The sequence below is a fragment of the Triticum dicoccoides genome, chromosome 4B (assembly GCF_002162155.2).
Source record: "Triticum dicoccoides isolate Atlit2015 ecotype Zavitan chromosome 4B, WEW_v2.0, whole genome shotgun sequence".
Taxonomy (NCBI): Eukaryota; Viridiplantae; Streptophyta; class Magnoliopsida; order Poales; family Poaceae; genus Triticum; species Triticum dicoccoides.
In genome coordinates this window covers 22316149-22339624 of record NC_041387.1, presented here as the reverse complement: position 1 = coordinate 22339624, position 23476 = coordinate 22316149, and the positions used below count along the sequence as shown (strand labels likewise).

Here is a 23476-nt window from a genome sequence, read left to right as displayed (position 1 = left end):
TCCAAAACAAGTAAACATCGCTCTCACATCATGATCATCGCATTACTTGTACCTGCAACTGTTGTTGTAGTAAACTATGAGCCACAAGGACTCAGCAATCCCATTACCATGGGTATCAAGACTAGCAAAGCTCAATGGGTATGGAATGGATAAGTGGTGAGGTTGCAGCAAGCGACTAAGCAATGTATGATGGCTAACTTACAAGTACAAGAATAAGATGAGAAGCTACGCAAAGGGTCACAAACTAGTAATCATCAAGAAGTGATCCTGAACTACTCACGTTCAAACATAACCTCGCCGTTTTCTCTTCTTGAACTCACCCGAAAAGAGACCATCATGGTTACACACGCGGTTGGTGTATTTTAATTCGCATCTGGTGTCAAGTTCTCTACAACTAGATATTAAAAACTCCCATCTGCCACATAACCGCGGGCACGGCTCTCTAAAGTTTAAACCCTGCAGGGGTGTCCCAACTTAGCCCATGACAAGCTCACGATCCGGGGAGACAATCCTCCATCGCGGGACATCAGATCAGACTCGAGATCCCGGTGTACAAGACATTTCGACAATGGTAAAACAAATCCAGCAAGACCTCCCGATGCACCGACATAGCCTGATAGGAGTCGCACGTATCTCGTTCTCAGGGTACACCGGATGGGCCAGACATTGGGTTGGCTGAGACCCTAGTTGCCCAGGGGGCGCCGGACATCGCCCAGTTTGGACCAACACTCATGAGGAGCAATGGCCAGGGGGTTGATTAAGAGTCCTTCGGTGCTAGCGGGTCCTATGCAAGGTTTTAGTTGTTATTAGGCAAATGGTAAAACCAATGTTGGGCCTTCCTAGAAGAGTTTTATTCAAAGTGAACTATCAAGAGGGGCCCATAAACCCTCACCGTGTTAGGGACGCAAAATCAAGGAACATAACACCGGTATATGATGGAAACAAGGGCGACAAGAGTGGAACAAAACACCAGGCATAAGGCCGAGCCTTCCACCCTTTACCAAGTATATAGATGCATTAATTAAATAAGAAATATTGTGATATCCCATGATATCCATGTCCCAACATGGAACAACCTGCAACTAGCAACGCTATAAGAGGGGCCGAGCAAAGCGGTAACATAGCCAAACAACGGTTTGTTGTGATGGTAGAAAAGGTTAGAGGTTGTTTCATGGCATATTGGGAGGCTTGATAAACAAGTGGTAGTAAGCGCGACATAGCGATAACATCGAGAGAACTAGCATAGCAAAGATAGTAATGGTATCAAGGGTAACAGTCTGTCGGCGTTCTGGGAAAGGGGGTACCCAGACTTGCCTGCCTGCGGCATGGCTCAAGTAGGGGGGCCAGTGCGGCCCATCTTCATCGACACAAGCTCAAGACCCTTGTGAGGGGCCAAGCCTCGCGGGGCGGACGACAGGAAGCTTCCTGAGGCACAGCCTCGTCAAGATGGCTCGCGAGGAGGCGGAGAGATCAAGGCGGGGTACATCACGAGGTGCCGTGACGCAAGCCATGACGATGAGACCAGGCAGGCGCCAGGCGGGCGCCGGCCTGGGCAGTGTCCTTATTTCCCCTTCGGTGCAAAGGGGGCAAGCACAGGCCAAGGCATCAGGCAAAGTTTACCATTTCGGTGCAACAAGACCAAGACCAGCAGAACGGCAGGATGGAGGTCATCGTGGAGCCCAGGAAGGCGTCATCGTCAGAGCCTTTGGCAGGCGAGGACCAACTTTAGTCAGGATAAGTGTACTAGATGTTCCCCTTCAAAATGGCCAATTGTTGGCGCCCTTCCCGCTCAATATTTGGGAAAAGGACCAGGGCCTTGCTGTATAAATAGGACTATCCATCATAGTATAGGGGATCTCGAATCAACCCATCCGAAGGGACAACACCACCACAAGAACACCCCTCACGAGGCTGCTCTTCCTTTGTACTGTTCATCATCAGCCCCTGAGGCAATCCACCACACCACAAACTAGAGTAGGGTATTACACCACAATGGTGGCCCGAACTAGTATAAACCTTGCGTCCCTTGTGTTGTTCTTTGTGTAGCTTAGATCTCTTGCGAGGTGACGAGACGTGAGTCGGTAGGGGGAGTGATCTCCGTGCGCACCCCAGAGTTTGAACCTCAAGGGTCTACCGGAACCTGAAATCCGACATTTGGCCCGCCAGGTAGGGGTGTGCCGGAATCACGCCTTCCGCCTTCTTGCGTTTCGCCGTCCGTCGCATCCATGTCTGACGCTTGTCGAGCCCGCGCCGAGCGCCGGGCTACCCTCGCCACTCGCGTCGCCCAGATGGCGCCCATCGGCGGATGCCCCCGTCGTTCCCCGTCGCCTGCCGCCAACACCGCCACCGGCCCGGCGGGGAACGAGCAGCAGACCTCATCTCGGCATCCTTCGGTGCGGTGAGAGGGCCGCACCGCCATCCCATCGCCGACTCCAGCCGTTTCATCATCCCATGCCCGTCACGCCCCCGCGGACGCGCACGCCGCGCTGCTCCTGGTGCGAGAGCTCCTCCACGATCGTCTCGTCGACGACCTCTACAAGGACTGGCTCACCCGCATCACCGAGCTCGTCAGCGCTGTAGGGGGCTCTCCTATGCCCTCTCTCTCGCTGCCTCACCCTCCACCCTGCGCAGGAGGCGTGGATCAGGAGGTGCCTTCGCCACCTCCTCCCCAAGAAGGCACCCTAGCCCCACGGCGCGCTGCTCCGGGACAAGACCCACCGCGTCCGGTGCCCGTGCGACAAGAAAGGAGCTGCCAAGAGAACCCTCGTCCCCAAGAAGCTGCCCGCGTGCTCCCTGCACTGGCACGTCATGACCGCGCTCCTGCTCCAGCGCGCCAAGACCCCGCGCTGCTCCTGGCGGTAGTGCGTGGAGACCTCCAAGATCAAGCCCTTCGTCACCAAAGGCCTCCTTGTTGGAAATATGCCCTAGAGGCAATAATAAATTAGTTATTATTATATTTCCTTGTTCATGATAATCATTTATTATCCATGCTATAATTGTATTAATAGGAAACACAGATACATGTGTGGATACATAGACAACACAATGTCCCTAGTAAGCCTCTAGTTGACTAGCTCGTTGATCAATAGATGGTTACGGTTTCCTAACCATGGACATTGGATGTCATTGATAACGGGATCACATCATTAGAAGAATGATGTGATGGACAAGACCCAATCCTAAGCCTAGCACAAAGATCGTAGTTCGTATGCTAAAGCTTTTCTAATGTCAAGTATCATTTCCTTAGACCATGAGATTGTGCAACTCCCGGATACCGTAGGAATGCTTTGGGTGTACCAAACGTCACAACGTAACTGGGTGACTATAAAGGTGCACTACAGGTATCTCCGAAAGTGTCCGTTGGGTTGGCACGAATCGAGACTGGGATTTGTCACTCCGTGTAAACAGAGAGGTATCTCTGGGCCCACTCGATAGGACATCATCATAATGTGCACAATGTGACCAAGGGGTTGATCACGGGATGATGTGTTACGGAACGAGTAAAGAGACTTGCTTGTAACGAGATTGAACAAGGTATCGAGATACCGACGATCGAATCTCGGGCAAGTACAATACCGCTAGACAAAGGGAATTGTATACGTGATCGATTGAGTCCTTGACATCGTGGTTCATCCGATGAGATCATCGTGGAACATGTGGGAGCCAACATGGGTATCCAGATCCCGCTGTTGGTTATTGACCGGAGAACGTCTCAGTCATGTCTGCATGTCTCCCAAACCCGTAGGGTCTACACACTTAAGGTTCGGTGACGCTAGGGTTGTATGAATATGAGTATGCAGCAAACTGAATGTTGTTCGGAGTCCCGGATGAGATCCCGGACATCACGAGGAGTTCCGGAATGGTCCGGAGGTAAAGATTTATATATAGGAAGTCTTATTTTGGTCGCCGAAAAAGTTTCGCACTTTATCGGTATTGTACCGGGAGTGCCGAAAGGGGTCCGGGGGTCCACCGGGGGGTCCACCTGCCCCGGGGGGCCACATGGGCTGTAGGGGGTGCACCTTGGCCCATATGGGCCAAGGGCACCAGCCCCAAGAGGCCCATGCGCCAAGGAGACTTGGAGAGGGGAGAGTCCAAAGAGGGGAAGGCACCTCCGAGGTGCCTTGGGGAGGATGGACTCCTCCCCCCCTCTTGGCCGCACCCCTTCCTTGGAGGAAGGGGCAAGGCTGCGTCCTCCCCCTCTCTTGCGCCTATATAAAGGGAGGGGAGGGAGGGGTGGCCGCACCCATAAGCCCTGGCGCCTCCCTCCTCCCTGCAACACCTCCTCCTCCTCCCGTAGTTGCTTAGCGAAGCCCTGCCAGAGTTCTGCTGCATCCACCACCACGCCGTCGTGCTGCTGGATCTTCATCAACCTCTCCTTCCCCCTTGCTGGATCAAGAAGGAGGAGACGTCATCCGCTCCGTACGTGTGTTGAACGCGGAGGTGCTGTCCGTTCGGCACTAGGTCATCGGTGATCTGAATCACGGCGAGTACGACTCCATCAACCCTGTTCTCTTGAACGCTTCCGCTTAGCGATCTACAAGGGTATGTAGATGCACTCTCCTTCCCCTCGTTGCTGGTTTCTCCTTAGATAGATCTTGGTGACACGTAGGAAAATTTTGAATTTCTGCTACGTTCCCCAACACTCCTGTGGCCACTGTGGGCTACCGCGCCTTCACCACCGACCTATGTAGCGTAGCATGGCCGGGCAAGTTCAAGCCCGACCTGCCTCCATGCTACGACGGCACGGCTGACCCTGCGGAGTTCCTCCAGCTCTACGAGCTGGGCATCGAAGCCGCCAACGGGGACGAGAAGGTCATGGCGAACTGGTTTCCCATGGCACTCAAGGACGATGCCCGCACCTGGCTCCTGAACCTGGCTCCTGGCACGATTTCCTCTTGGGATGAGATGCGCACTCGCTTCATCGCCAACTTCCAAGGCGCTCGTGACCGACCCCCGGCCATGAGCGACCTTCGCCGCATCAAGCAACAACCAGTAGAGACCCTGCAGAAGTACATCCAGTGTTTCAACAACGCTCGCCTCAAGATCCCCAGGGTGACTGAGGAGGCCATCATCTCAGCTTTCTCTGACAGCGTGCGTGACATCAAGATGAAGGAGGAGCTAGCAATCCATGAAGACCTGTGCACATCCCTGGAGCTGTTCAACTTGGCGACCAAGTGCGCCAGAGCTGAGGAAGGGTGTCTCTCCCTCCTCGAGCTTCCGGCTGCCGATCCAGAAGAGAAGAAGCCCAAAGCCAAGGACGTGAAGCGCATGGGGGTTGTTGTGCTTGTAGCAGAGCCAGACACCAAGCGAGGCAGGGATCAGCCTGAGTCATCCAAGGGCAGCCGATACTGCATGTACCACGACCTCCACACCCACAACACCAACGAATGGCAAGAGCTCAGGGCCGTGCGAGATGGGCGTATCGGCCGACGCCCCGAGCGCAATGACCGGGGCTATGGCCGAGGAGGAGGAAGAGGTGGAGGACGATGGGAAGACCGTGGCCCTCGCCAAGGGTGACGCGACCGACCTCGCGAGGACCGCTGGCAGGACCAGCCTCGCGAGGGAGGCTGGAGGGATCATCCTCGTGAGGATCACCCTCAAGGCAACGCAGGCCTCCTCCTCTACCACCACCAACGAGGGGGAATGAAGACCATCATCAGGACGAAGGGGCTGGGGCTTCCAGGAGCCGCGTGCAATCGCTTGCATCCTGGGCGGCGCTCAGGCCCCAGCCTCTCAGCGCATCTTCAAGCAGTTTGCTCGCGAGGTGAACGCAGTCCTTCCCAAGCTTGAAGCCACACGCCCTCTCAGGTGGTTAGCGTGCGCTATCACATTCAGCTCAGCGGATCAGCTCAAGTGCGCAGCCACGGCCGGAGTCCTCCCGATGCTTTGCTCCCCAATCATCAGCAATGTGCAAGTCACCAAGACCCTCATCGATGGCGGAGCAGGACTCAACGTCATGTCCGTCGAGACGTTCAACAATCTCCAAGTGCCATACGATCAGCTTCAGCCAACCAAGCCTTTCTCAGGAGTCACTGATGGTTCCACCATTCCAATAGGGCAAGTTCGCTTTCCTATCACCTTTGGGTAGCGCAACAACTACCGCACCGAGCTCATTGACTTCGACGTCGCCCACATTCGCCTGCCATACAATGTCATCCTCGGGGACCCAGCTCTGGCCAAGTTCATGGCAGTGACTCATCATGCTTACAATGTCCTCAAGATGCCAGGAAGCGGTGGAGTCATCACGGTTCCTTGTGAGGAGAGGGATGCGGTGTGTTCTCTTGAGCGTGCTTTTCAAGCCGCAGCAGTCGAACACCCAGATCACAGGAGCGGAAGACTTCCCGAGGCAGTCCCTAAGAATAAGAAGGCATCACCTGGTCCGAACCCTCGGGAGGTAGGCCCCTCTAGTGGCGTTGTGTCAGGATCCGCGCCCGTTCAAGGGGCGCCTCCTTCTGTCGCATAGGAAGGCGCGCCCGACGCCCTCCTCGGGCAAGGCTTGGGGCTCTCTCTTGGAGGGCCACCGACTTTGCCAAGGTCACGAGGGAGGCGCTCGGGCACCACTTGGAGGCGTGTTTCAAAGCACGTTTCCCTCAGGAAGGAACAAGGCAAGGAGGGCCAAGCCCTCGGGAGTTCATCGTGAGAAGCATTCAGGAGCTGCAGGAGTCAAGAGTCATGAGTGGCAACCGCCGCTTACCCGCCGTAGCTCCCCATCCAGGAGAGGATGGTGGGCTGCATGTCTGCATCGACGTACCAAGGCTCAACCGAGCCGCATCTCAAGAGCGCATCTGGCCTTTGCGCGTGGGGCGTTGTAAGGGTCCACCTCACACCTACGTTCGCATGCCTTCCGGCCTGCCGAACGCAGTTGCCGCTCACCAGCGCCTGCTGAGGAGCATTCTGGAGGCTCAGGAGGTTAGGCATTCTGCAGTCCTGGCAGAGATGGAGATGGCCCAAGAAGAGCCGCCTGTGCCCCGGAGCCCCCCGAGGCTCCTGGGCCTAGGTGCTCGTAAGGGTCGGCTTCCGCAGTGCGCCGTCCGCTACTTCAGCATTCTTTCATCTCCAACATCATCAGGTGCCATCCTTTGAGTTTCGTTTTCAGCTGGGAGCGCCCCCAGGGCTGCATCATTCCCAGGCCACGTGGGTCCGTCCCTGCGGCATGTATCTCTTTTGTTCATGCCTTTAGGTTACTTTGTTGGGGGCACCCCTCGGGCTGCATTATCCCCAAGCCACTCGGGCCTGACCCGGCGGAATTTGCCTTTTTCTGCATCTATCTAAACGGATTTGCTCCTTCATGCTTAACGTGCTCGACCTAATCGCTTGCTTGATCGACACCTACCTCTGGAGCCGCTCGCCCTGGCACGATGCTTGCGCACGGGTCCGTCCCTGCAAGGCTGATAAATCTGAGTGGTCGAGCTCTGGCCGCGGTAGCCCCGCAAGGCGCCACCTCACCGGGCCCTCAGTGCCCCAATCACTCCCTCGGAGTGACCAATGGTTGGCTGGCAACAACAACAACAGGCTTTGCTTTCTCTCATGATTGGTATGCAGGACCTGCTCCAGGAGTAACGCCAGGCACGAGGTGAGCCTCCTCTCCTTCTCTCCGGCACAATCCGCTTGCACGTTAAAAGGGGGGTACCTGAGCATCACGACTCACGGGCTCTTACTGGCTCTCCAGCCCTCACCCCCTGGCCTTGACCCACGGCATCGCATCCTGTCATACCAGCGGCGGCTGAGCTCGCTCGAGGGCCGGGACCTGAGGACGTAGAGCATGAAGGAAAGTACGGGGGAGAGGGAAGAAGCTCGCGAAGACCTAACCCAGCAACGCCTGTGAAGCTGCCGCATTTTGGAAAAGGCCTGGTGCCTTTGAAGAAGGCCAACGCCTGTGAAGCTGCCGCATTTTGGAAAAGGCCCGGTGCTTGTGAAGAAAGCCAACGCCTGTGAAGCTGCCGCATTTTGGAAAAGGCCCGGTGCCTGTGAAGAAGGCCAACGCCTGTGAAGCTGCCGCATTTTGGAAAAGGCCCGATGCCTGTGAAGAAGGCCAATGCCTGTGAAGCTGCCTCGTTTTGGAAAAGGCCCGGTGCCTGTGAAGAAGGCCAATGCCTGTGAAGCTCACCGCCCGTGACACTCTCACGTAATAATGAGTGGGGCTATACACACCCCGGAGTCTCCGGAGTGCCGCCCTCGGGCCTCGGGGGCTCCCGCCCACGCCCAGTGGCAGCACTTAGCTCCGCGCTGGTGAGAAGACGTCGAAGACTAGATTAGGTGCCGGACGCGACTTTTTCATTTGCTTTATGCAGTTGATTTGTTCGTTCCTATTTGAAGTTTTATTGGAGCTGTTGCTTTCTCTAGCTTGAGACTCTTTGTCTTCTTCGCTCACTTAGCTCGTTTTCTCTAGTGCAAGTCTTGTGAGGGAGGTGCGCGGGCACCCTCGCGAGTGTTTTTCTGCCCCGGTCGTTTAAAAGCCTCCCTATCTGGGTCCTCCACGAGAGCACCCCTCTTGGTCCGTGCCCCACGGGCATCGCGATGCGAAACCAGGACCCGGGGCGGTTGCCCCCGCAACCAAGGCTGAAAGCTACCCCTCCTGTCTAGTCCTTGCAGGACATGAAGCGTGAGGCAAGGCCCCTGGCCTCAGGAGGCAAAGGCCGCGACAAGCCTCCCCGAGCTAAGTAGTTCTCATACACGGCCATGCAGCACAGGAACACATCACAGAAATAGCGGAAACAACATGATAATTAACAGCAACAGTTAAACACGCCCCCGCGGGGCCTCATACTACTTTCTTTTTGCGCAGGAAAGGAAGAAAAACAAAATAGGCACGACTTGCTCAACATCAACTCGCGGCAAGGGCTCCTACTCCCTCTAGAGCTTAGTCAGACCCCCTCTCTCGCTTCACCGAGGTGCGACGACGGACTGACCCGCTGCCCTCCCCCAGGCTGGCGCGACGACGCAGAGGCTGGTCGTGGCCGCCGCTGGAGGAGCTGTTGCCTGAAGGAGAGTCACCGAAGCTTGGCGAGCCCCGAGCGCCGCAGACCGCGTGCTAGCCGCCACCTTCATCCTGATCGACGCTGAGGCTGGGCACGCGGCCACGGTCATCGTCTTCGTGGCAGCACCCAGCACGGCGACCGTCTTCCCCGAACACCCTCACATAGAGGATTGCATAGCCATCGAACTTGAAGTGCAGGGTGCATCGCTGGCTCAGGCCACGCGCGCGAGCAAATGTTTGCCAGCCGTGGGTCAGGGCCGCATTCCCGACGACGGAGACCTCCAGTGAAGCCCAGGAGGCCCTGCTGCAGCAACCGTCCGCCTGAAGCCAGAGGCCGCCCGGAGCGCCGGCCGGAAGTTCACCTGCAAAGAAGCGGGGAAGCTGGAGCCAGGAGCCGGTCGGGTCCGCTGACCACACGACGAACTCTGGCAGCACCTCCGCTGAGCGAAAGCGCGGCCTAGGGGGTCGCGCAGCCGCGACGTTCCTCCCATCGGCGACCGGGCGCTCGTCGCCGCGCAGGGGACCATCTCCACGATCGCGGGAAGCCACTGCAGGGGCCGCGGGATGCTTGCGAGGGCGGCCCCGGCCGCGCTTGGTCAGGGGAGAGTCAGGCCCTTCCCAACGAGCCTTTCCCTTTTCCTCGGCCGAGAAACTCTTCGGCGGGGCCATGGGGAAGGCGAGTAGCTGGGATGGAGAGAAAGGAGTAGCAGGAAGGAATGAGCTGAAGGGGCTCGCGTCGTTCCGTACTTATAGTCGGGGGAGGCCAACCACCTGCCTCCATGATCACAGGTAATCATGACCCGTTTTTGCATGCAAGGACTTGTCAAGTCACACAGTTGTCGAGGCATCGTGGGGAAGCGAGGACGCCCACATCCAATCAACCGCCACGCGGCGCCCAAGGCCGCAGGCTGTTGGGGCCCGCGGCGCTCCGCACTTGCCGCTTCGCTTCTCCGCTAAGACAAGTCCAGGCGCGCCTTAGGCCTGGGGGCTACTGTCGGTGTTCTGGGAATGGGGGTACCCAGATTTGCCTGCCTGCGACATGGCTCAAGTAGGGGGCCCAGTGCGGCCCATCTTCATCGACACAAGCTCAAGACCCTCGCGAGGGGCCAAGCCTTGCGGGGCGGACGACAGGAAGCTTCCTCACGCACAACCTCATCAGGATGGCTCGCGAGGAGGCGGAGAGATCAAGGCGGGGTACCTCAGGAGGTGCCCGTGACGCAAGCCATGACGATCGAAACCAGGTGGGCGCCGGCCTGGGCAGTGTCCTTGTTTCCCCTTTGGTGCAAAGGGGGCAAGCACAGGCCAAGGCATCAGACAAAGGTTACCATTTCGGTGCAACAAAACCAAGACCAGCAGAACGGCAGGATGGAGGTCATCGTGGAGCCCAGGAAGGCGTCATTGTCAGAGCCTTTGGCAGGCGAGGACCAACTTTAGTCAGGATAAGTGTACTAGATGTTCCCCTTCAAAATGGCCAATTGTTGGCGCCCTTCCCGCTCAATATTTGGGAAGAGGACCAGGGCCTTGCTCTATAAATAGGACTATCCACCATAGTATAGGGGATCGAATCGACCCATCCGAAGGGACAACACCACCACAAGAACACCCCTCGCGAGGATGTTCTTCCTTTCTACTGTTCATCATCAGCCCCTGAGGCAATCCACCACACCACAAACTAGAGTAGGGTATTACACCACAATGGTGGCCTGAACTAGTATAAACCTTGCGTCCCTTGTGTTGTTCTTCGTGTAGCTTAGATCTCTTGCGAGGCGACGAGATGTGAGTCGGTAGGGGGAGTGATCTCCGTGCGCACCCCAGAGTTCGAACCTCAAGGGTCTGGCGGAACCTGAAATCCGACACAGTCATCTTGCCTGAAATCCCGCTAGGAAGAAGATCGAGTCCATGAAGAAGATGAACGGGCGTAGACGAACCAAGCATAGTCGAACGAGTCCTCACGCTTACAACGAAACAGGAACTATCGAGGAGAAGCACAACCGGAAAGAAGCAAACAACATGGTAAACACACAACACATAAGCGTGTCATGATGCTCAACCAAGGATAATGCATGACAAGGCTATATGATTCTACTCATGGCAAGAGATGATGCATAGAGGAACATCACACCAAAGCAAGTTTAAATGAGGCCAGAAACAACTTATAATTATTCCGGTAAGTCCTCACATGCAAATTTCAAAATTGGTCCAGATCTTAATAACACATTATGTTGAAGTTGTTAAACAGCAAGTTAAGATGCACCAAGATGATCTACACGTCTTTCTAGTCAAGTTATATATAAAGTTCATTAATTCAGAGCTACGACCTATAAGATATGAGCAAAACAACTCAAACATGGCATTGATGCAAAATGCATTTAAACATCAAGCAAACACACTCAAAAAATGGATGCAACAAGATAATATTAAACTACATGCAATTCTAAGCAAGTTTCATATAGGACATGCTCAAAACGGAGCAACGGTTCAACACATACACTCCAAACAAGATATAACCACAATCTGCCAAAAATAGCAACCAGGCACTTTGCAATCATCAAAACAATATGCTACAGAAAACATATGAACACAAACTTGACATGAACTCAAATTACAGATAACATACTTCAAATATCTTTAAGTTTCAGGTTCATAGGAATCAATATTAAACCAAGATGATCAATGCAAGATGCAACTTGATAACACAGATTATGACTTGGTGAAAAACAAGGCATATGGATGAGCAGAGTTAATATGATGACATGTTGAAGGCAAGAAATAATTAATCTACATAAACTAAACATAGCAACCAAGGGCATGGAATCAAAGTACACATAACAAAGATCAAATAGCATCAAGGCATGGTATGCATATGTCTCATGGATTAGTGGGAACCATCAAGACAAGTTTGAATGTTAAAATAGTTTCAGCAAGCGTAAAATAGCAACATCATCATAGGATGTTTGCAAGCTTTGAACATAGGTCATATGAAGCCAAAAATTATCAAATATGGCATGTGGACAAAGTAATCATAGCATACTTCAATTCATGTAATTGGAGCATCTACAAAAGAGGCATATATTAATTAATATCAAGCTCACACATGGCATCATGAAGTTAACAGAAAACCAGAACATCATTTAGGCATGTTCATGGCAATGAAAACATATGCTAAAGGACATATATGAGGCATCAAATGGCATGACATGATAAAGCATAACATCGGAATCAAAACATGTCAACTAAGCATCTCCAGATTATGCATGGATTTGGTGGTAGCATCAAGCAAACATACCAACATAATATGACAGATTCAGACTTAGCAGAACAGTATCAGCAAGTACCCTACTTTGCAAGATCATGCTAGTCACCACATGGCATATCAAAATACATGGATTGCACCACTATAAATATGGCATGATTACGCCCTTAAAACATGTTGACATGATGCTCAAAAGAAAATCACACAAAAAGATATAAAAAAGACAAAATGACAAGTTACAACAGTTTTCAGCAGTTAACATCACTTAGCACTCTTGCAACAGGGATTACAGCAGCTAGATGCACTCAAACAAGCATGCAACAGCAACCACCATGTAGATCATCAAGAGATGAACATTTTGATATATAGAACATTATCATCGGGTCCATATGCACAAAGTTATGATCACCTCAAGATGCTTAAATAATGTTGGAAACATCAGGGACTTGGCAAATGCGCAGGGGTAATATTGGGATGGGCATCACCTAATGGGCTTCGGCCCAGGGAGCCGAGGAGGCTGGCTTGGCGCTGCTGGGCCTCGTGCAGGCGCGACCCACATCGGGTGGAGGCGGGTGCTCATCGTCTCCCTCGACAGGAGGAGGCGAGCGAGGCTGTGGTAAGGTGCGACAGCGCTGGGGAACGACGACGGCTGAGGAAGGCTGATCCAGCCACGGGGGAGCCGGATCCGGCAGCCGACCGCATGGGGAAGACGGATACCATGAGGGGCGAGGTCGACGGGGAGAGGCAGAGGCGCTCGGCTCCCATGGCGGCGGCCAGATCCTGCGAGGAAGAGAGTTGCGGGTGAGGGAGAGCGGCAATAGGGAGCAAGTGGACTCGTGTGCGCTATCTCACCTCAAAGAAGTTACTCGTGGTCGTAGAACAGGATAGCCACTAAGTCAAAGCTAGCTTGTTGCAACTAAACCCCACATTGCCTTCTTGATACAAATGCATGTATGATAGGATCTGATGTAAGTCTTGCTGAGTACCTTTGTACTCACGTTGCTTAATTTATGTTTTTGCAGCGGAGACTTCGGTCTCACTAGTTTCCACATGGACTTCGACAAGTAGCTTGTACCTCAGCTACGATCTTGATCGGATGTTGTAGATAGTCAGGCTCCTCAGCCTTTTTCATTTGTAGTTGTCTGTACTCAGACATGTAATGCTTTCGCTTGTTGCTTGTATGCTTTGAATGTTGGGTCATGTGACCCCTGTTTGTAATAAATGCTATGATGGCTCTTCTGAGCCTTTATCTATATGAGTTGTTGAGTTATGTTGTGATGCCATGTTGTACAACACATACTTGTATGTTATGCGTACATGTGATGTGTATTGCTATGTGTGGGATCCGACAATCTAGTTGTTTATTCTTGGTAGCCTCTCTTATGGGAAAATGTCTCCTAGTGCTTCCACTGAGCCATGATAGCTTGCTACTACTCCGAAACACTTAGGTTGGCCGGCATGTGTCCTTCTTCGTTCATGTGTCTGTCCCTTCAGGGAAATGTCACGCGTTGTTCCTTTAAGTCCTTGTAGCTTGCTACGACTTGGGTTCATACATTGATGATCGACATGTTCGTTATTGGGTCATGTATGCATGTTCCTGTAAGTTTGTGCCACTTTGGGTTTACGACTAGTCATGTCAGCCCGGATTCTCTGTCATATGGATGCTAGCGACACAATCATATACGTGAGCCAAAAGGCGTAAACGGTCCCAGGCCAGGTAAGGTGGCACCCATGGGAATACCGTGCGTGAGGCCGCAAAGTGATATGATGTGTTACATGCTAGATCGCCGTGACTTAGGATCGGGATCCCGACAGATACGTCAATGGGATGAACTTGGAGGTGGCCGTGAAGCGGGTGTTGAGGGACAAGAAGGAACACACCAATCGGAGAGAAAAGAAGTTTGTGGCGGAGGTGAACACGATCAGCAAGCTATCGCACCGGAACCTCATGAAGCTGATCGGCTGGTGCCACAAGAAGGGCGGGCTGCTCCTCGTCTATGAGTACTTCCCCATGGGCAGCCTGGACAAGCTCCTTTATGCCTGAGAAAGGACCACGTTGTCGTTGTCACGGATGACCACCCAGAAGCTTACCTGGGAATGGCGGTATAGGATCATCTGCAGCGTAGCATCAGCGCTGGACTACCTGCACCACGGCAACAACAAGAGGATCCTCCACAGGGACGTCAGGGCCAGCAATGTGATGCTGGATGTGGAGTACAACACGTGGCTGGGGGACTTCAGCCTCACCCGCGTCATCCAGCACGACGACGCCACGCACCACTCCACGCAGGTCGTGGCAGGGACCCACGACTACATGGTGTACGAGAGCTTCTTCACCGGCCACGCCAGCCTCGACATAGACGTGTACGCATTTGGGGTGTTCGTCATGGAGGTGGTCAGCGGGAGGAGCCCCAACAACGCCGTGCAACAGCACTACATCCATGACAGTGACCACCGTGGTGAGGAGGATTACTCGGGCGACGGGGGAGCGCGACACCCCTTGCCGATGCACATCGTGGACTGGATGTGGAGGCTGTACAGTGGAGGGAAGGCCTTGCATGCCGCCGACCCTTTGCTCAGCGGCGAGTTTGACCAGGCGCAGGTGGACTGTGCGGTGAGGCTGGCGTTGGCGTGCTACCACCCGAACCCGAGGGAGAGGCCGTCCATGAGGACGGCGGTGTAGGTGTTGATCGATGGTGCCCCGGCGCGAGAGCCGCCGGTTAATAAGCATGTGTTTGTTTGGCCTCCGGGCGACAATCAGCAGGAGATGGAGTTGCCGGACGTCGGGCTGCTGTTCACGGGAGGGGCTAGGCAGCACAGCAATTTCTGCTCCTTGACCTCCACCTCCCTCACGGGGAGGTGAGCTTCGTGGAGAGTTGTACGCTTGCCTTGTACTGCCGAGTGTTGACTATGGTTTGCTTATGAAATTGTACATTATATGTTCGTCACTTCTCTCCTCTAGACGAGTTTGTTATTCGAAACGAGCTGGGAAAAAAATTGTAATCTACCCTAATGACAGATATATACCTGGCATTTTCGACATTTTTCGTCGTTACATTGTTGAAGGCATTGCCTCGAGCTTGCTCAGACTTTATGTTTAGGGTGAAACCCCACGTTATAGCCTTCAGTGGTTGGATCCGGCGACAGTGGCATTTGAGCATTATTTATTTTATGAAGTGTTGCTTTTCGAGAACGTTTCTCATAGTCCTTGTGTTGTCAAGAGATAGTTGATGCCCATGGTTGTTGTTGTTGTTTTTCCTTGTTTGTTGTTTTGTTCGCTTGAGAACTAGGTAGTAGCCTAGTGGTAAGGGTCACAGTGGTGCACCATGTGCCCAGAGTTTGAATCCCGTCGGAAGCGAATTTCTAGTGCTTCAATCGGGTGGGCTTCTTCTATAAAAATATGTCATGGTTGCTAGTGCTCATGGATCTTTTTTTGTTTGCTTCATATTTTTTCCTTTTTATTCATCCTAGGCATAGCTTTGGTTTTCTATGACTTTGCTACTTGCCAGCAGGATCCTTTGTGTGTGTGCACTAGTATTGATTGTATGCATCTTAACTCTGCAGAGTCTGGGTGTGTGTTTATTATGCATGTATCCCTTGATGCCACATTGTGAACCAATAAAAATCACCCTTTACCAAAAAATAGCATACACACTAGAGATAGCGTTTAACAAAATTAGCTTTTGTTTTTTTAAAGGAGGTTAAGCCCTCGATGATGGTGTCCTGAATTAGGGGCTGCAAACCACGTTGGTTCCCAATGGGCGTGCGCCTGACCGAGGACCCCCAAAACAATCAGCCAGTGGCCCACATTCACCAGGCCCCCGGATAAATCCCCCAAAGACTTGGCGCATGCTCAAAAGCACGAATGCAATCTTTGGCATACTTATCTTCATATGAAACCGACTATGTAACCCCAAGTACCACCGGCTTTTATACAAGCCGAGGGTTGTACACCGTCGAGGCCAACTCATTCATACACGATCTCGAGGTAGATCAACCTATACTCTATACCCCATCCATTAATACAATCAAAGTAGGACACATGGTTTACCTCTTTGAGAGGGCCTGAACCTAGGTAAACAGTGGTGTCCCCTTGTGTCCTGTTACCATCTAGCCAAGACTACCAGATTGGGGCCCCTACCTGAGATCTTCCGGATTTGACTCTGTCATTGGTGGCCCATGCAGGTCCCTCTGAGTAGTCAAAGCGATTCGATGGTGTCACCAGTCAATGATCAGATCGGCGATGATGCAGCTTTCGCGCCGTCGGCTTGCAACCGGGCCCTTGGAGGAGATTCAGACTCCAACCCATCATCGAGACGTGTAGCTCGGCGGGCCAGGCCTTGCTGTAATATCCCCTCTGTGACACTAGATCTGGTCAAGGAGCAGCAGACGACTTCCGCCTAAGCACCAGGGTTATAGAGGCTTGGGATGAAAACTATGATGTGTTGGACCAGGATTGGAGCCCAGGTCCGAGGACACGGTGTGGTGGCCAGGCTAGCCAGGCCCCTCAAGTAGGACTGGGGCCTATATCTGATCAACCTCGGGAAAATCCGTTCGGGAGACCGATGTCGGATCTGAATACACTTTTCTCTCCACCCCCCACCCCCACCCCCCGCCCCCCCCACACACACATCGAGTACCGCCCGATCAATCAGGGACAAGCGACATTTGGGATTTAGCCCTCGTCATGCAAAAGACAAAGGAAATGGTTTGGCAATTCTAGACACATTTTTTGTTTATGAAAAACAAAATTTTGAATTGCACAGATTTGAAGGCCATAGCGGCATTCCTTTACAACGTCTACGATAAGGGACTTGGAAAAGTCATTTCACGAAACGTCTCAGGACATTCGCTGAACCCTCCGACATAGTGACAAAACATTGCGGTATGGAGGACGCTTGGTCGGCCAATCAATGGCACCAGAGCCATAGTTCGAAGCTACGCGAAGCAGGGGAAGAAAGAAAGCGCCCATGCCAGAACAGATGATCAAAGCGCTCCAACACCAATGAGCAAGATGACCAGCCATCATGGAAGAAAAGTCGGAATGACAAAACCGAATCGCTGCTGGAGACCATACTCGACGAGCCATGCGCAGTCACCCCACCTACCCTAATAAGCAAGTCACCCACAAGCTCAGGAGTTGTTGGATCGTATGACAAATAGTGAAAGGGGGAGTGGAGTTCCTTGACAACCTCGACATTCATCTAAACCAAGGTGCAATAGTCAATCATAATCAAAGGCACCACTGATACGTCTCCAACGTATCTATAATTTTTGATTGTTCCATGCTATTATATTACCCGTTTTGGATGTTTATGGGCTTTACTTTACACTTTTATATCATTTTTTGGACTAACCTACTAACCGGAGGCCCAGCCCGAATTGTTGTTTTTTTTGCCTATTTCAGTATTTCAAAGAAAAGGAATATAAAATAGAGTCCAAACGGAATGAAACCTTCGGGAGCGATCTTTTTGGAACAAACGTGATCCAGAGGACTTGGAGTGGAAGTCAAGAAACAAAGGAGGCGGCGACGAGGGTGCCCGGCGCGCGCCCTACAGGTGGGCGCCCCCCCATCCTTGTGGGCCCCTCGAGCGTCCACCAACGTACTCCTTCCTCCTACATATACCCATGTACCCCGAAACCATCAGAAGCGACCACGAAAACCTAGTTCCACCGTCGTAACCTTCTGTATCTGCGAGATCGCATCTTGGAGCCGGCGTCGGCGCTTCGCCGGAGGGGGAATCCACCACGGAGGGCCTCTACATCATCCCCAAGGCCTCTCCGACGAGTTGTGAGTAGTTTACCACAGACCTTCGGGTCCATAGTCATTAGCTAGATGGCTTATTCTCTCTTTTTGAATCTCAATACAAAGTTCTCCTCAACCTTCTTGGAGATCTATTCGATGTAACTCTTTTTGCATTGTGTTTGTCGAGATCCGATGAATTGTGGGTTTATGATCAAGTTTATCTATGAGAAATATTTGAATCTCCTCTGAATTCTTTTATGTGTGATTAAGTTATCTTTGCAAGTCTCTTCAAATTATCAGTTTGGTTTGGCCTACTAGATTGATATTTCTTGCAATGGGAGAAGTTCTTAGCTTTGGGTTCAATCTTGCGGTGTCCTTTCCCAGTGACAGCAGGGGCAGCACGACACGTATTGTATTGTTGCCATCGAGGATAAAAAGATGGGGTTTATATCATATTGCATGAGTTTATCCCTCTACATCATGTCATCTTTCTTAATGTGTTACTCTGTTCTTCATGAACTTAATACTCTAGATGCAGGCAGGAGTCAGTTGATGTGTGGAGTAATAGTAGTAGATGCAGAATCGTTTCGATCTACTTGTTACGGACATGATGCCTATATACATGATCATGCCTAGATAATCTCATAATTATTCTCTTTTCTATCAATTTCTCGATAGTAATTTGTTCACCCACCGTAATACTTATGCTATCTTGAGAGAAGCCACTAGTGAAATCTATGGCCCCCGGGTCTATCTCTTATCATATAAGCTTTCAATCTACTTTTATTTGCATCTTTACATTTCCAATCTATATTAAAAAATACCAAAAATATATTTATCTTATCATATTATCTCTATCAGATCTCAATTTCGCAAGTGGCCGTGAAGGGATTAACAACCCCTTTATTGCGTTGGTTGCGAGTTCTTGTTTGTTTGTGTAGGTGCGTGGGACTTGTAAGGAGCCTCCTACTGGATTGATACCTTGGTTCTCAAAAACGGAGTGAAATACTTACGCTACTATGCCGCATCACCCTTTCCTCTTCAAGGAAAACCAACGCAAGCTCAAGATGTAGCAACCACCTGTCTGAAGCCAGGGATGACCTCATGATCTACGAGACCCACTCGTCAATAAATCAAAGAAAAAGAGCACTTCGAGAGATCTGCTACATTGATAGCATGACGACATCGAAAAATAGGTGGTCTGACATTCTGGTCACCTCTGGTCACCAAGACCAACTGATAGGAATCCACGACCGAGGAGTTGCAACTCTCGTCCTCGACCCTATCATCGACAGATATCGACTGTCCAAGGTCCTTATGAACAGAGGCAGCAACCTCAACCTCATCTACGAGGGTACCTTGCAAAAATGCAGTTTGACAGATCCCGCATCCAGTCGAGCAGGACCACCTTCAAAGGTATAGTCCCAGGAAAGGAAGCACGATGCACCGGTAAAGTCAAGCTGGACGTGGTAATCAGGACACCCGCCAATTACCAGGTCGAGGAGTTAATCTTTGACATCGTCCTATTCTGGACCGGCTAACACACACTGCTAGGTCAATTTGCGTTCGCCAAGTTTCACGTTGTGCCCCATTATGCACACATGAAACTAAAAATGCCTGGGTCCAACGATGATTACAGTAAACAACAATCCAGACCGATCGCTTAAAGCCAAGGACAAGACCGCAATTTCGGCTCCGGAAGCAGAATCCAAGACCTTAGTGTTGGGGAACGCGGTAATTTCAAAAAATTTCCTATGATCATGCAAGATATATCTAGGAGATGCATAGCAACGAGAGGGGAGAGTGTGTCCACGTACCCTCGTAGACCAAAAGCGGAAGCGTTTAGTTAACGCGGTTGATGTAGTCGAACGTCTTCACGATCCAACCGATCCAAGCACCGAATGTATGACAACTCCTCGTTCAGCACACATTCAGCCCGATGACGTCCCTTGAGCTCTTGATTCAGTTGAGGACGAGGGAGAGTTCCGTCAGCACGATGGCGTGGAGACAGTGTTGATGATGTTACCAGCGCAGGGCTTCGCCTAAGCACTACGACGATATGACCGAGGTGTGTAACTGTGGAGGGGGCACCGCACACGGTTAAGAGAACTTGATGTGTCTTGGGGTGCCCCCTTGCCCCCGTATATAAAGGAGGAGAGTGGGAGGCCGGCCGGCCCTTGCAGGGCACGCCAGGAGAAGGGAGTCCTTCTAGGACTCCATGTCCTAGTAGGATTCCACCTGGAGGAAGAGGAGAAGGAAGGGAGAGGGAGAGGGGGCCCACGCCCCCTTCCCTTGTCCTATTTGGACTCCCCATGGGGGGCGCCTCCCCTATGTGGGATGTCCTCTCTCTCCCCTATGGCCCATGTTGGCCCATTGCTTCCCCGGGGGGGTTCCGGTAACCCCCCCGCATTCCGTTTTTACCCGAAACCACTCAGAACTCTTCCGGTGTTTGAATAACATAGTCCAATATTCTCAATATTTATGTCTCGACCATTTCAAGACTCCTCGTCATGTCCATCTCATCCGGGTCTCCGAACAAACTTCGGTCATCAAAAACACATAACTCATAATACAAATCATCATCGAACGTTAAGCGTGCGGACCCTACAGGTTAGAGAACTATGTAGACATGATCGAGAGATATCTCTGATCAATAACCAATAGCGGAACCTGGATGCTCATATTGGCTCCTACATATTCTACGAAGATCTTTATCGGTCAAACCACACAACAACATACGTTGTTCCCTTTGTCACCGTTACGTTACTTGCCCAAGATTTGATCGTTGGTATCATCATACCTAGTTCAATCTCATTACCGGAAAGTCTCTTTAGTCATTCCGTAAAGCTTCGTCCCGCAACTACCTCATTAGTCACATTGCTTGCAAGGCTTATAGTGATGAGCATTACCGAGAGGGCCCAGAGATACCTCTCCGAAACACGGAGTGACAAATCCTAATCTCGATCTATGCCAACCCAACAAACACCTTCAGAGATACTTATAGAGCATCTTTATGATCACGCAGTTACGTTGTGACATTTGATAGCACACAAGTTGTTCCTCCGGTATTCGGGAGTTGCATAATCTCATAGTCTGAGGAACATTGATAACCCACAAGTATAGGGGATCGCAACAGTTTTCGAGGGTAAGTATTTAACCCAAATTTATAGATTCGACACAAGGGGAGCCAAAGAATATTTGAAGGTATTAGCAGCTGAGTTGTCAATTCAACCACACTTGGAGATTAATTATCTACAACAAAGTGATTAGTAGCAAAGTAGTTTGATAGTTTTGATAGTAGTGACTGCAACAATGGTAACAACAACAGTGGTAATAGTGATATTGTAGCAGTAACGATAGTAGTAACAATAGTAGTAACTTAGCAAGAACAATATAAGATAAATTCGTAGGCATTGGATCGGTGACTTGTTGGACGATATTCATCATGTGACAGTTATAACCTAGGGCGATACGACACTAGCTCCAATTCATCGATATAATGTAGGCATGTATTCCGTAAATAGTCATATGTGCTTTATTAAAAGAACTTGCATGAAATCTTTTGTCCTACCCTCCCGTGGCAGCGGGGTCCATATTGGAAACTAAGGGATATTAAGGCCTCCTTTTAATAGAGAACCGGAACAAAGCATTAACACATAGTGAATACATGAACTCCTCAAACTACGGTCATCACCGATAGTGGGCCCGGTTGTTGTCACTCCGGGGTTGTCGGATCATAACACATACTAGGTGACTATAACTTGCAAGATCGGATCTAACACATGGATATAATGATGAATTCATAAACGGTTCAGATCTGAAATCATGGCACCCGGGCCCAAAGTGACAAGCATTAAGCATAGCAAAGTCATAGCAACATCAGTCCAAGAACATAGTGGATACTAGGGATCAGGCCCTAACAAAACTAACTCGATTACATGATGAATCTCATCAAACTCCTCACCGACCAGCGAGCCTACAAAGGAATTACTCACTCCCGGTGGGGAGCATCATGGAATTGGCAATGGAGATGGGTTGGTGATGACGAAGAACGAAGATCCCTCTCTCCGGAGCCCCAAACGGACTCCAGATCTGCCCTCCCGAGGAAGAACATGCCTTGGCAGCGGCTCCGTCTCGTGGATCGCAATAATTCTTTCTCCCTGTTTTTTCTCTAAAAATAGGAATTTATAGTGTCAGGGTTGAGGTCTGCAGGGCCACCAGGTGGGACAACCCAACTGGGTGCGCCAGGAGAGGGGGAGCGCCCTGGTGGGTTGTGCCCACCCAGGGGCCCCTCTCTTGTGGGTCTTGGCTCCAAAAATCCTCTTTTATTCCATAAAAAATCGTCGCGAAGTTTTGTTCCATTCTGAGAACTTTTATTTCTGCACAAAAACAACACCATGGTAGTTCTGCTGAAAACAGCGTCAGTCCGGGGTTAGTTTCATTCTAATCATGCAAATTAGAGTCCAAAACAAGAGGAAAAGCGTGAGAAAAAGTAAATACGTTGGAGACGTATCAACTCCCCCAAGCTTAAACCTTTGCTTGTCCTCAAGCAATTCAGTTGATAAACTAAAAGTGAGAAAGAAAAACTTTTATGAACTATTTTGCTCTTGTTTGCATAAATAAGCTTAAACAGCACCCAGGTTTTCAGCCAACATTATAACTAACCATGTCAACAATAACATTTAAAGATTATAATGACTCATATCAATGACATAATCAGCTAACGAGCAATAATGAAATATCTCAAACAGCAACACGTTGTCAAAACAACCATGATATAATATGACAATAGTGGTATCTTGCTAGCCCTTTCTGATACTGCAAAACATAAATGCAGAGCACCTCCAAAGTTCAAGCAGCGACTAAACATTGTAATTGATGGTAGAAATGATCCAGTCATGATGCACCCAACATTAGCTGCATAAATCATGACAGTTGTGCTCTACTCAGTTTCTGGTGCTTGTTTTAGAAGGTGGTGCCACAACATAAAAGTAAATAGATAGTCCCTTCACAGAGGGAAGCAGTGATCTGCAGAGGTGCCAGAGCTCAATTTTTAAAACAGAGATAAATGATATTTTGAGACATGCATCCTTCTTATTCACTTCATGACCATCAGTTATCAATATCTTACATGCTAAGCATGCTAGTGGCGGTTCCCAAGCGATAAAAGTAAAGCTTTACTCCCCCTCCACCATCAATCACACTCAACTGCTTGTCCGAAACAACGGGTGCCGTCCATACCAACATTAGTCCCGGGGGAATTTTGTTTAATTATTTGCATTTTTTAGTTTGGGACTGGGAATCCCTATTAGCGCCCATTTTCTTGTGCGATGGCGAGTGTATAAACATTTGACCTGAGAATAACCCGCTTAGCATGGAAGATACCAACCACCTCCTGTCGTTCCACGAACGATCCAAGAACACAAAAATGATAATTTTTAGAAGTTTTTAGAGGTGGCACATGCAAATTTACTTAGGACGGCAGGGTAATACCGCATAT

General features: G+C 50.8%; 1 pseudogene; it reads left to right on the top strand.

The window, feature by feature from the left end:
- The first annotated feature begins 14058 nt into the window (after nt 1–14058).
- On the top strand, nt 14059–15093 carry LOC119292442 (annotated as a pseudogene).
- Nucleotides 15094–23476: the final 8383 nt, after the last annotated feature.